The sequence below is a fragment of the Eumetopias jubatus genome, unplaced genomic scaffold, assembly GCF_037043125.1.
Source record: "Eumetopias jubatus isolate StellerSeaLion01/CBP00866 unplaced genomic scaffold, mEumJub1_p1.0 scaffold_4, whole genome shotgun sequence".
Lineage (NCBI taxonomy): Eukaryota > Metazoa > Chordata > Mammalia > Carnivora > Otariidae > Eumetopias > Eumetopias jubatus.
This window is the reverse complement of record NW_028274810.1, coordinates 87,907,627-87,921,196: the sequence shown is the minus strand read 5'-3', so window position 1 is coordinate 87,921,196 and position 13,570 is coordinate 87,907,627.

Sequence of the window (13,570 nt, the reverse complement as noted above, 5' to 3'; positions counted from 1 at the left end):
AAGTTTTTGATTTTTGCCAATCTGCTGGGTGAAAAATGGAATCTCAGTCTTCTTTTCAAATTTCTCCTATTATGAGTGAGGCTGAATACCCATTAAAACACAGTGTGATGTTGTGATTTATTGTAAGAAATATATACTTGGTCTTCATCTCTGGGGCATACAGCTCCTGAAGCCCTTGTAATTATTTCCTAAGTGGTACAAACACTAAGAGTATCTGTTGTCCTGAGGCAACTCGGTGGGCTCCTAGATGGCTCCTGGGTGGGGGCCGGCCCCCAGAAAGACCAAACCATTAGAAGCTTGGAATTTTCAGCCACCACCCCCTACTTCTCCAGAGAGGGGAGAGGGGCTAGAAATGGAGTTAATAATGGATCGAGCCTACATGAAGCCTCCATAAAATCCCAATAGTATGGGTTGGAGAGCTTTCAGTTAGGTGAACACAACCACACCTTGAGGGTGATGTACCCCAGCTCCATGAGGAAAGAAGCTCCTGAGCTCAGGACATTCCCACACCTTGCCCTATGTATCTCTGCATCTGGGTGTTTATCTGTATCCTTTGATAAACTGCTAAGTATAAGTGTTTCCCTGAGTTCTGTGAGCCATTAGGAAATTAATCAAACCCAAGGAGGGAGCCATTGGAACTTCTGATCTATATCCATTTGGTCAGAAGCATAGAAGAAGACCCGGGTTTGTGACTGGCATATGAAATGGGGAAGGGGCAGTCTTTTTTTTTTTTTTAAGATTTTATTTATTTATTCATGAGAGACAGAGAGAGAGAGAGGCAGAGGGAGAAGCAGACTCCCAAGGAGCAGGGAGCCCGATGCGGGACTCGATCCCAGCACCCTGGGATCATGACCTGAGCCGAAGGCAGACGCTTAAACATCTGAGCCACCCAGGCGCCCTGGAAGGGGCAGTCTTGTGGAACTGAGCTCTTAACCCATGGGATCTGATATTCTCTCTGGGCAGATAGTGGGTTGAAGTCCCAACACCCTGCAGGTGTCTGAGAATTGCTTGGGGTTATGTGCGAAGTCCCTTCCACCCCCAGACATTGGAATTGGGTCCAAGAACCCCTGGTAGTGGTGAAGTGGGATTTGCTAGAACATCGCTGGCTCGTGGAAAGATGTGGTTTGGGAAGAGAAAGATGAAAGGCTGGGGGTGAAAAACCTTTGATTCCTAGGTGGCCACATGGATCTGTATCATCGGGTCCCCGAGGAAGCTTTACTGAATGGGTTGTGAGTGTAACTGACTTCAGGGCGGTGTCTGTGGTTTGGATGCTGAAGAGGGGAAGAACATGTGGGGTTTATGCAGCCCCCTCAGCTCACTCTGGAACAATCACAGACAGCTGTACACAACCCAGACACAAAGTGGGGGGGGGTTATTCCTGAGGGAAGGGCCCACCTAGCAGACCGAGTACAAGCCACTGTAAGATCTGTTTGCCCTGAGAAGGGAGACTGTCTGCTTTCCCCCATAAACGCCAGTGGAACACCCCAGACGAAGCAGCTGATAGGCTTCATATGCAAATCATTTGGGAATGGCTTATGACCACCTGGATTTTTACCCACTGACCACGCCCATTCATGGAGAATGCTGTGGTTAAGGGGGTCCCTTTCACATGGACACCTATGTAACCTTATTGCTGTAAAACCGAGAAAACAGTTCATGAAGCCTTATCAAATTTGCTGTCTCAGCTTCCCCTCATGGGTCTTCTAGATGCTAATAAAAACATGAGGTTATTAGAGGATGAGAAAAGGCCAAGGGAAAGTCAAGGGACTCTTCCCAACAAGCTGGAAATTTTTAGACCTTTATTAAGAAATAAGGTGAATAAGAGTTTCTGGGTGGCTCAGTCGGTTAAGCATCCAACTCTTGGCTTTGGCTCAAGTCATGATCTCAGGGTCCTGGGATCGAGTCCCGTGTCAGGCACTACACTCAGGGGGAAGTCTGCTTGAGATTCTCCCTCTCCCTCTCCCTCTGTCCTTCCCCCCACTCACGCTTTCTTTCTCTCTCAATAAATAAATAAATCTTTAAAAAAAAGAAAGAAAGAAGGTGAATAAAGTGAATATTGGTAGAGGCAAAATGAAGGGGAAACAGAGAGGGGAGAGTTGCAGCACTCGTCCACAGGGGGAAATCTTTGGATGGTTATTAACAAATGGGATTAATAAAATGGACATTGATGGGGTTGAAACAAAGCTTTTAGGTTGGGTGGGCCAAAGGACCTCCTATTGGTCCCTCAGTATTAAAGTACTTCAAGTCCAATCTTCCTCTGTTTAGAAAAACATTAAAAGCCTGAAGGCAGAGATTACAGTGCGAGACCTGCCCAGGAATCACGTGTGCTTGCGGCTGTGGTCAAGCATATTAATCAAGTTAAAGATTAAAAAAAAAAGTTAAAGATTGACCAAAGGGCCAGGGTCCCTTGGCTCAACCCCTTACTGGGGACCCAAAGTCTTTGGCACAAAAAGTGGGCAAAATGGTCAGGGGGTAGCAAAGAAAACTTTTCAGGACTCTTGACACAGGAGCTCCACGAGCTATGGTAGGAAGCCATGTGTGGGCTCCATTTAGACTGAAAGACATAAAAATGGGAGAGCCAATAAATCTATGAAAATTGGAATGTTTAAACAGGGTTTAGGTGGAGTGTCTTTTTTACCTGACTCTACTCTGGGGATGGACATTGTGTGTGGCTGAACATTTCCCTTACCTGGTATCATAAAACAGAAAGGTGTGTAAATCTGCTCTTCAAGCAATATTAATTAGTCATGCTAAATGAGAATCAGTAGGATCGCCTGAGCCCACGTGGTGTAGAATGCTCCGGAATTCTCATAAGGACAAATTCTCTGTATGATAGCCCTGTGGGGAGTCCAGCCTGGGGCTTATGTCCAAAGCTTGTGGGAACCTCCCAGCAATGACTACTGGGACTTTGGATAAGAGAATTTTCCTTTGAGGGATATTTACAACCTTGCTATCAATCATTAATTAAAGCTACCCCAATGACCAAAGGACATTAATAATAAGGTAATGGATAAGATGATCACGAAGTCTGAGATACCCATACTGTCTGGGTGATGTCAGGTCAGACAAACACTCTAATAAGGAGGCAGTTCCCAGAAGAGTTCCATAATAAAATGGAAATTGTTTCTACAGGAGCATGCCAATGGGAGGGCTGCGAGTAGGCAGCCACCGTATGCACCAGGACGTAGCCTCTTTTCCCCCGGGACCAACTTTGGAACCACCTGCTGGAACCTATTGCCATGTGGACAGTGCCCTACAAACAGCTCTCGATTAAACAACATGTTGCTTAGTTTATGGATGGCAGGTCCAAGGTGAATGCACCACCTCCTGTTTGGAAAGGTGCTGCATTCAGACCAGCAGATAGACTCTGATGGAGGAAGGGAAGAATGAATCAGCTTGATGGACTGAACTGCATGCCATGGTCCTAGCAGTGAAGGAAGAATCGGGGAAATGGGCAGTGGAAAACTGGACTGTTATGGGGATGCCCACAGGGGCGCAGCCCTCTGTAAATCGCTCTGGTAATTTTTTTTTAAGATCTTATTTATTTATTTGAGAGAGAGAGAATGAGAGATAGAGAGCACGAGAGGGAAGAGGGTCAGAGGGAGAAGCAGACTCCCTGCCGAGCAGGGAGCCCGATGCGGGACTCAATCCCGGGACTCCGGGATCATGACCTGAGCCGAAGGCAGTCGCTTAACCAACTGAGCCACCCAGGTGCCCATCGCTCTGGGAATTTAAGAGGCCCCCTATAGTAGGACATGTCAATGCCCATCAGAAAAGCTGCCTTCCAGGCTCAAGAGGTGATTGGAAAAACTAAGTGGCTCTTTTGGTGCGCCCCCTTGAGGTGACCATCTGGATCCATGGCGTGAGTGGACATGGGGAAGCTGAGGCAGCGCAGAGACGGGCTCAATCTCACACTCTCCCTATGCACCCTCCGAGGCACAAGGTGCCCACAGGAGCTGGTCTGCCCACCGGCAGAAGAGACAGAGATGGCAGGTGGCCGCGCGGCAGATTCCCTGGTGGGAAGGCCCTGATCGTAGCTGGCCAGGGAGGCAAGGCTGGCAGCCCCGCTACGTGCGGGAGGGAGGTGCTAAAGTGGGTCCTGGCGGGGATAGATGCTTACGATAAGTGAGGCTTTGCTGACTCGGTGGTAGATGCAAATGCTCAGAATTCAATAAAAGAACCAGAACAGAAGACAGTGCACACATTTGGACGCCGATCACCATTTCTTTGGACCAAGGAACACATTTTACAGCCGAAAATGTCCAACAATAGGCAGAGATCTAGATATTCTCATCAGAGTTCTAGTTTGTTAGAGAATTGGAATGGGCTGTTGAAGGATTGGTTATCTAAAATGGGGGTGGCTTCCATGAAGGGCTGGCTTACACACTTTCATGAGTGTGTGCTCACATTCAATATGAGAGGGACTCAAGGAGCGTCCCCACCAGATAGATTTCTCTGTTTTCCTGATGGATCTGGGCAAGAGGGCGTGGGGAAGGAATTGGTACTCTCTTTCCCACATCACCTCAGCTGTTTTTCCCCCTATTTGATGCAGTGGTCCTAGGACCAGGGCTGTGATTACCAGAGCTGGAAGCAGGGGTGATTCCTAAGTGAGAAATTAACTGTGCTTTAAATCTTATGTCAGAATTCCTAAGGGCCTGAATGGGCGGAGTGTGCCTTCACCCCATCTGCCAGACGCCGCTGTATCGTCACGTAGTTCCGAGCCTGTGTGACCTGACCCTATGTGAATGGGAACCGACTGAGGGGTGGCGCTTGCTAGACTAGTATTGCTGTCCTGCGTTCAGAACCTGACAAGATGGAATTGGAAGCCTGCAAAGCTGAGCGGCCTCACCCTGGGACACATTGTCATATGATATAATAATGCACTGGGTCCGGGAACCCAAAAGACACTTTTACAAGAGAAACAGTTGGGGCACCTGAATAGCATAGTTGTCTTGGTTTTGGCAGCATAGTTGGTTAAGCAACCCAACTCTTGGTTTTGGCTCAGGTCATGAGCTCAGGGTTGTGAGATCGAGCCCTGCATTGGGCTCTGTGCTCAGCATGGAGTCTGCTTAAGATTCTCTCTCGCTCGCTCTCCCTCTGCCCCTCCCACTCGTGCTCTCTCTCTCTCAAAGAAATAAATCTTAAAAAAAAAAAAGGTTTAAAAGAGAAACAATTCACCCACAATCTCCTCCTCCCACACTCCAGCGGGCTTTAACTTCCTCAGATTTACAGCCCATATTCAGGCATTGTTTTTCATAGTTTCAATCAGAGAAGACAGAATTTCACATTCTGCTCTTTAGTTTCGTTTATCCTTATACTATTCAGAATGAGATTAGCCAGGTTATGCTATAGTAACAAACACCACCCATCTCTCGGGGGCTTAAATGAGTTTGTAATTCGTGTTCACTAACTTGTCATCCTCACTCCAGGCCCCAGGTGCATGCAGCCACATCTGCCAAGGTTAAAAGGATGGGAGTTTGCACCCAGGCTCTTACAGTTTCTGCTCAGGAGTGATGTTTCATCGGTTAAGCGAGGCCACAACTGACTTCAAGGAATGGAGAAGTACAGCGGGAGAAGAAACAAGTATTTGGTGGCCTGCACTGATAGCTATTTCACGGAGCATGTAGTCTGTGCTTGGCTGTCTGCTCTCTCCTGGGAAAAGGGAGTTGAATTAGGTATTGTCCCTATCATCAACATTCTCCATGGTCCTACATGATCAGAGTGATCTGTCTAGGGGAAACACATACCAATCACTTTTAATAGCTCCAAACTATCCCATCAGTAGAACAGACCATACTTTGCTAATTTCTCAAATGTTGCATATTCAGGATATTTTTATTTTTCTTTCTTTCCCTTTTTCCATATTAAAATAACATTGCAAAAATGTAATGTTGCACATAATCACCTCAAAAGAGGTGAATACTGAGGAATAAAGATCATGCAAGACTTGTAGAATAAAGTTACCAAATATTGCTGAAAGAATTTTAAAAGGTATAGCTATATGGAGAGACAATCTATGTTCATGGACTGAAAGACTTAGTACCATTATGATAGCAATTCTCTCCAAATTGATGTATATATTCAATCCCTCTCAAACTCCTAGCAGACATTTTTTGTAGAAATTGACAAGCTAATCCTAAAATGTATATGAAAATGCAAAGGAGCCAAAATAATCAAAACAATTCTGAAAAAGGAGAACAAAGTAGAGGATTTCCTGATTTCAAAATATACTGTCAAAATACTCAAGCAAAATGTTGTGGTACTGGTATAAGAGTAGATACATATGTAAATGGACTAGAACTGAGAGTCCAGAAACAACCCTCACATTTATGATAAGTCAACTAAAAAAAAAAAAAAAAAGATAAGTCAGACTCAGAGAAAATATTTGCAAATATCACATATCTACTAAAGGACTTGTATCTAGGATATATAAAGAACTCAAACTCAGTAAAATGATAAACAACTCAGGTTTTTTTTTAAAGATTTTATTTATTTATTTGATAGAGAGAGAGAGAGACAGCGAGAGAGGGAACACAAGCAGGGGGGAGTTGGGGAGGGAGAAGCAGGCTTCCCGCCGAGCAGGGAGCCGGATGTGGGGCTCAATCCCAGGACTCTGGGACCATGACCCGAGCTGAAGGCAGACGCCCAATGACTGAGCCACTCAGGGGTCCCAAACAATTCAATTTTAAAATGGCGCAAAGGATTTGTTTTTTTAAGATTTATTTTTTTTTTTTTTTGAGAGAGAGAGCACATGCGAGCAGGAGGAGAGGGAGAGAGTCTCAAGCAGGCACCTCAGGGGGCAAAGGATTTGAACTAGCATTCTGTCAAAGAAGATGTTGAATGGGGGGCACTAGAGTGGCTCAGTCAGTTAAGCATCCAAATCTTGGTTTCGGCTGAGGTCATGATCTCAGGGTTGTGGGATCAAGCCCCACCTCCAGCTCTGCACTCAGCTGGGAGTCTGTTGCAGATTCTCTCCCTCTCCTTCTCCCCTTCCCCCGCCCCCATTGCATGTACTCGAAATAAATAAACACATAAAATCTTAAAAAGAGAGAGGATGTTGAATGGCGATAAGCACATGAGAAAATGCTCAGCATCATTAGTCATTGTAGGAATGTGAATCAAAACCACAATGAGTTACCACCTCACACCCACTAAGAGGGCTGTAATTAAAAAGAAAAGCAAGTGTCGAGGATGTGAGGAAGTTGGAACCTTTAAACATTGCTGATGGGAATGGAAAAATGGTGTAGCCACCTGGAACCTAATTTTGCGGTTCTTCAGAGTTAAACACAGTATTATCGTATGGCCCAGCAATTCCACTCTTAGGAAGTTATCCAAGAGAACTGAAAACATATATCCACACAAAGAATTCTACACAAATGTTCGTAGAAGCATTATTCATAATAAGCCCCCAACAGTGGGAACAACCCTAACATACATCAACGATAAATAGGTACAATGTGGTATATCCATTCAATAGAATCATCTTTGGCCATAAAAAAGAAGGAAGTATGATACATGCTACAAAACAGACAAACCTCAGAAACATTATGCTCAATGAAAGAAACCAGATGCAAAAACCATAATGCATGATTCTATTTACATGAGATGTCCAGAAAAGGGGACTCGCTAAAGCAGAAAGTGGGTTAGTAGTTGCCAGGGGTGAGGGTGGGAACAGGCATGAGAGATCTCTTTGGGATGATTGAGTGTTCTCAGATTAGCCCATGGTGATGGTTACACAAGTCTGTAAACTCACTAAAAGTCATGGAATTGTATACATAGAAGAGGTAAATTTTATGGTATGTAAACTATGTCTCAATGAAACTGTTAAGAATGACATTGCAATTAACATCTTTAAACAACAAATTTAAAACTTTTTATTTTCTCACCACACAGAGGAGTTCATTTTTTTCAGACTCGCTGCCTGATTTCAGACTCGTTGACTGACTGGCCCTCTGAGGCCTACCAGAGCTTATTGCGGCTTTGGGCTCAGGACACATTTAATTTTCCCACTTGGAACCGAGAGACCGCAGATCTTTTCACAGGCTGGCAAAGTTTGGCAGGGCCTTCAGAAAAGAGGCATTTCACAGCTAGAGAAACTGAGGCCCAGAGAAAGAAAGGGCCTTGCCAAGGCCGCATGGGCATTTGGCAGCAGCCTCATCAATGCCGGGAGAGATGGGGTTCACCAGACAACCCCCAGGGGAAGCAGTCATTGAACAAGCTAGACTTAGTGCGGCACAGGCAGCCCCTGGATTCTTTCTCACCAGAGCCCTGTTAGCTTCTCTGGAGACCCTTGCACCTGCTTGAGATGCTCCTGTGGCTTCTCCATCCTGGGGGTACACAGCACAGGCACAGGTTCATCCTCTATGTATTAAAAAGTCTGGTCCTGTTTGCTCTCAATGTTTTTGTGTTCTGTTCAGTCTCAAGCTTCTCCTCCCTGATAGCTCAGAGGAAGAGACAGGGGTAGAAAAAGTCTTTGCTGATGTGGCTGTAAATTAGGCATTGGCACCTCTGGGCATGGTAGACACCCAAATGCTGATTCTGTCCCCACAGAGCACTTTGGTGGGTTCCCAAGGGAACCTCCCACCAGGGACCTCACCCCACCTTCCCAGGCAGAGTGGTGGTACTCCCTAGCTGATCTGTCATGACCCTCACCCCTCAGCTTCTGCACACCCCCATTCACTGCTCAGCTGCAGATGCCCTTAGAAGACACCCCATGCGATGGTCCTCATCAGAAGGCTCACAGCCACCTTCCTTCCCACCCATGGAAGCAGTCCCCGTTCCCCAGCATCAAGACAAGAGCAGCCTGCTCCCAGAGCTGCTGGTCGGTGAGCTGCTGGGCCCTCTGCATGTAGTAGGTAGTATCTTTGATCCTTACAACAAACTCCAAGGCAGGCATTTTCACCCGTCCTCCCTGCCCCATCTGCCTTCACAGATGAATAAACTGAGGCCCAGACAGCAAGCACAACTGGCTAGTATTCGAATCCACGTTTTCCTGACCCCAAAGCCCTTTTCCTTCTTTTAGGCCAGGGATCCTCTTGGCCAGACTGAGGCCATTACCATTATTAACAGCAAATATTTAGTGAACACTTAGTGATGGTGAGGCGGGTCAGACCAGGCAATCTAGGCAGACTGGAGGCCCAGGTTTGGGCAAAGGGCAGGGGAAGGAGGGACACAGGACTGCTCGTGGGACCCAGGACTCCGGAAAGTAAATCAGGCGGTGTGGGGAGAAGAGTCATTAGGTGATCTGCAGCCTGGGGCCCTGGGACAGGAGGTGGAGGTGCCATTAATCAAGGCTAAAGGGGTTGCCAAACCCTGCTGCAAATGAAAACACCCAGGGATCTTTAAAATATACCAGTGCCTGTACGCCACCCCCAGATTCTCGGATCTCATTGGTACGGGGAGCGATGTGCGCATGGTGAGCTGTGGAGGTGCAGCAGGTGCGTGGCCGAGGAGAAGCAGGCAGCTCTGAGCATCTGATCGGAGTGGCAACGACCTGGCCCCAGGGAGCCTGAGGCTCCAGAGCAAGCTCAGGGCAGAGGGCAGCGGGCTGGCCCCAAATGCCCTGGGGAAAGGTTAGTTGGAGAACTGTGGGAGGGAAAGGCAGGAGGGCAAGAATGAAAGACAGGAAGAGAAGCCAAACCCCAGGCGGTGCGGTGAGTGTGAGCCCCTTGTCTGTCACTAACTTTCCATGTGCCTGGGGGCAAATTGCTTCCCCTCTCTGGGCCTCAGGTCCTCCACCCGGAGAAGGAGGGGATTGAACTTAATGATGGCTCAAGATCCTGCCGGCTTCAGGGTTGGAGGATGCGCCAGACCGGGCCCCAGCAGGCTGGACCTCCTGGTGTGCAGTAAACCCAGATGGCCTTCCTGGTCGGCCCACCCGTGCACTGCCCGTCCCCGGACTCCCTGGACGCTTCATCATCCTGCCAGACATGGTTTGTGGAAATTTCCTCTCAGCCCCTCTTAGCCCAGCTGGGGAGCGTGGCTGTCCTTCCAGCTTCCAGTGGAAATTTCCACTCTCACCCTGACAGCTGGTGGGAGACTCGGTGCCTCGGAGCGAGAGACAGACAGAGATCCCGCAATGGGAGGGGGGGTGGCAGTTCCGAGTTACAGGCCACACGGGGTTGTCAGGGATCGGGGCATCCTCTTGCGACAGGGATTTGCCGAGCACCTCACCTACGGAGTGCTGGCCCCTCTTCCAGGTGCCAGGGACGCAGGAGAGGAGGGTCTCCAGCCTCGGGGAGCTGGTCTCCTCGTGGGGAGAAGAGACCTACGTGAATACTGTGCATCCAATGATGCAGGGTAAGGAAATAGGGGGTGGCGCTGGAGGCAGGGAGGTGATCAGGGAAGGCCTTGTGGTCGGTGAGGGCATATTGTGTGATTTTCATGGGGAGCAGCAAGTACGCTGGCCCTGAAGCCGGGCCTCCGCTGGCGTGCTGAGGATGGCAAGGGTAAAAGTAGAAGTTGTGAGATCAGAGAGTTTCCTTGCGGGGGGCCTTCCTGTGGTCAGGACTTTGGATTTCAGGCTTAGTGCTCTGGGGAGTCCACAGGGGGTTTCTGAGCAAGGAGAGGGGTGACAGGATCTGACATATTTTATTAGCTTGTTTTTGTTTTTGTTTTATTTGCTTACTTTACAACCTGGGGCTGATGTTTATCTCCCTATCAGGGGCATTAATGTATAAGTTTGGCCAGGGCAGAGCTACACTTGGGAGTGAACTCATGCGTTAAACACTGTGCGCTTGCATCATAGGGAGGTATTGGCGGAGGTCGGAGGGTGGACCTGACTCATCCCCTCCCCCCGCTGCTCCTCGTGGGCCCACATCTGCAGGGAAGTGGGGAGAGTGGACTGCAGGGAAGCCATCACCCAGGAGCTTTGAGGGCCAGAGGCACAGCCCCCTTTGTTGGCTATATTTTCTTTTTCTTTTTCTAAGTAGGCTCCACACCCTGCGTGGAGCCCAACACAGTGCTCCAACTCACGACTGTGAGATCAAGACCTGAACCGAGATCAAGAGTTGGACATTTAACCAACTGAGCCACCCAGGCACCCCAGCTGTATTTTCATCCTGCATCCTGTTAGTACCTTGACAATGTCATATGGGCATACAGGACTTTTGGGGTGTCAGCATCATACTTCAAGACTGGACTAAGTGTGATTTCATGAAAACAGGCCACTGTTATAAAGAAAACCATAGGCTCAAAATGGTGTCATTAATATTACGGCCTTATTGCAGTAAACCAAGACTTAATACCTAGCAACAGTTTCAATGCCCCAGGAATGTAAACTTTAACCAGCCCAAATGGAATTTCCTGGTCAATGCTAGGAGGTAACCCCTTAGGGAGTGGCCTAAAACAATGCATTCCATGCGAATAAATTCTCTTTTTCTGGCCCCCTCTCTGCCTTTAAAAACCTTCCATTTTTCACAGCTCCTTGGATCTCCCTTCTACCTGCTAGATGAGATGTTGCTGTATCCATGAATTGTTTCATAACACCAATTAGATCTTCAGATTTACTCAGTTAAATTTTGGTTTTTAACAGATTTGGTGGCAGCAGTGGGATCCAAAGTGAACTTCTACAGCATTCAGGGACAGTGAGAAGCACAGACTCGCTGCTCTGGGAACCCTCGTGAGTTCACTATCTTTCTCACCATTTCCTAGGCTCTGGGTAAGCTCCTCTTGGTCTGAACTTGGCTCCTTTTGTGTTGAGCTCCCAATCCAATCAGCTTTCCAGCCCAGGGTTCACAAGTCTGTCTGGACGGACAGGAGGCTCTAACAGTGCGCCAGTCCTTCGCTCTTGGTTCGGTCTGCAATTCTCCAGTTGTGCGGAATCACTTTCCCCAGTTCCAGTCCGCAGTCCCCATTTACTGGAGTCTGCTGGTTTCGTTTATACTGGGAATTGCAGGTAGCACGTACCGGGCCTTCTGTTGGCTGGTCCACGGGAACTTCGAAACCCCAAATTCCACACTGGGAATAACTGATGGCAGCTCTGGCTCTCTGTTCACTGGGAACCAGTCCAACAGTCTCCGTTCTCTGAGGTCTGCCAGTTCAATCCTTTCCCCAGGCCCCAGGTCTCTGGTTACTGGCAGTGCTCACACTTCCATTCCTTGGGTTACTCCTGGTTTCCGTCAATGTGCGTATGGGGTAAAGGCTTAGCTAAAAGAAAAAGAAAAAAAAATAATGAGATGTGATCTTTGAAATCCAAAGAGTTAAACACACCACTGTCCGGCACACCTGCTTATTTTATATATAAAAACTACGGTCCCCAAAGCTATAAATATCTTGGAAGGGGAAAAAAAGGGCAAAATTTTACTAAGCTTGTTTTGTGTCCTGAAGAACTTGGCTTGGTAACCATCAGGTTGGGGGCCCCGAAACACAGCCAGAAAGACATGGGAGTTGCCCCCCCATCTGCAGCTAGACATGGCAGGACAGAAATATGGATTAAAGTCCATTTTTGGCTCGGGTTCTACCAAACTGCCATCAGCCCTCAGGGGAATTACAACCTAGAATTGCAACGGCCCTTATGAAGACTGTTGCAATTAAAAGAGATCATTAAGAAGTACACTTAAAAGCAAAGGCTTCAAGAATTGCAAAAAGTTCAACTCCATTAAAAGTTTAACTGCAAAAAACTGATGAAAAATTAAAAGACACAAGAGGAACCTAATACCTAAGATGGATGTCAGTCTTACTGCTTCCCTCCACACTCCTTTATTTGAACATTCATTCTAGTTACCCTCTGTCTGAACTGCCTTGACACAGAAGTCTGCCAAGCTAATGACTTAACAGACACCCCCATATCTCCCTTCAAAGAAGAGCCCTTGGTGAGCCCCTTCCAGAGGTGATGAGACTGAGGGATTTTCTGGTAAACTGCTACTTTATTCCTTGAAGCAGCCAAAGGAAAACTAAAATTCAAAAAAAAAAATTCCAACATAGATCAGTTCTTTAACATCTAGGCTACAATCCAACTCTTTGAGGAATTAAAAGCAACTGTCCTTATCTTACAAATCTTTATAAAACTAGAAATGCAGCTCAGCTCTAGAGGGAATTCAGAGTTTACCTAGTCCTTTCACCAATCCCAAAACATCCTCTATTTATCTCAAAAGGCTTGTAAATTATTGGCCTTATGAAACCAAAGTCCTTCTTGGAGGAACTTTCATTCTTAACCTGTGTCTTTGAGATGAAAATATTAAAAGTATAAACCCCAAGGATATAATTCCTTTTTTTTTTTTAAGATTTTGTTTATTTATTTGACAAAGAGAGACACAGTGAGAGAGGGAACACAAGCAGGGGGAGGGGGAGAGGGAGAAGCAGGCTTCCTGTGGAGCCACCCCAGGAATATCATTCTTATCAGAAGTAAAACACAAGGGTAGGGGCGCCTGGGTGGCTGAGTCGTTAAGCGTCTGCCTTCGGCTCAGGTCGTGATCCCGGGGTCCTGGGATCGAGCCCCGCGTGGGGCTCCCTGCTCAGCGGAGAGCCTGCTTCTCCCTCCCCCACTCCCCCTGCTTGTGTTCCCTCTCTCACTGTCTCTCTCTTTTCTTTTATTATTATTCTTTTTTTTTAAAGATTTTATTTATTTATT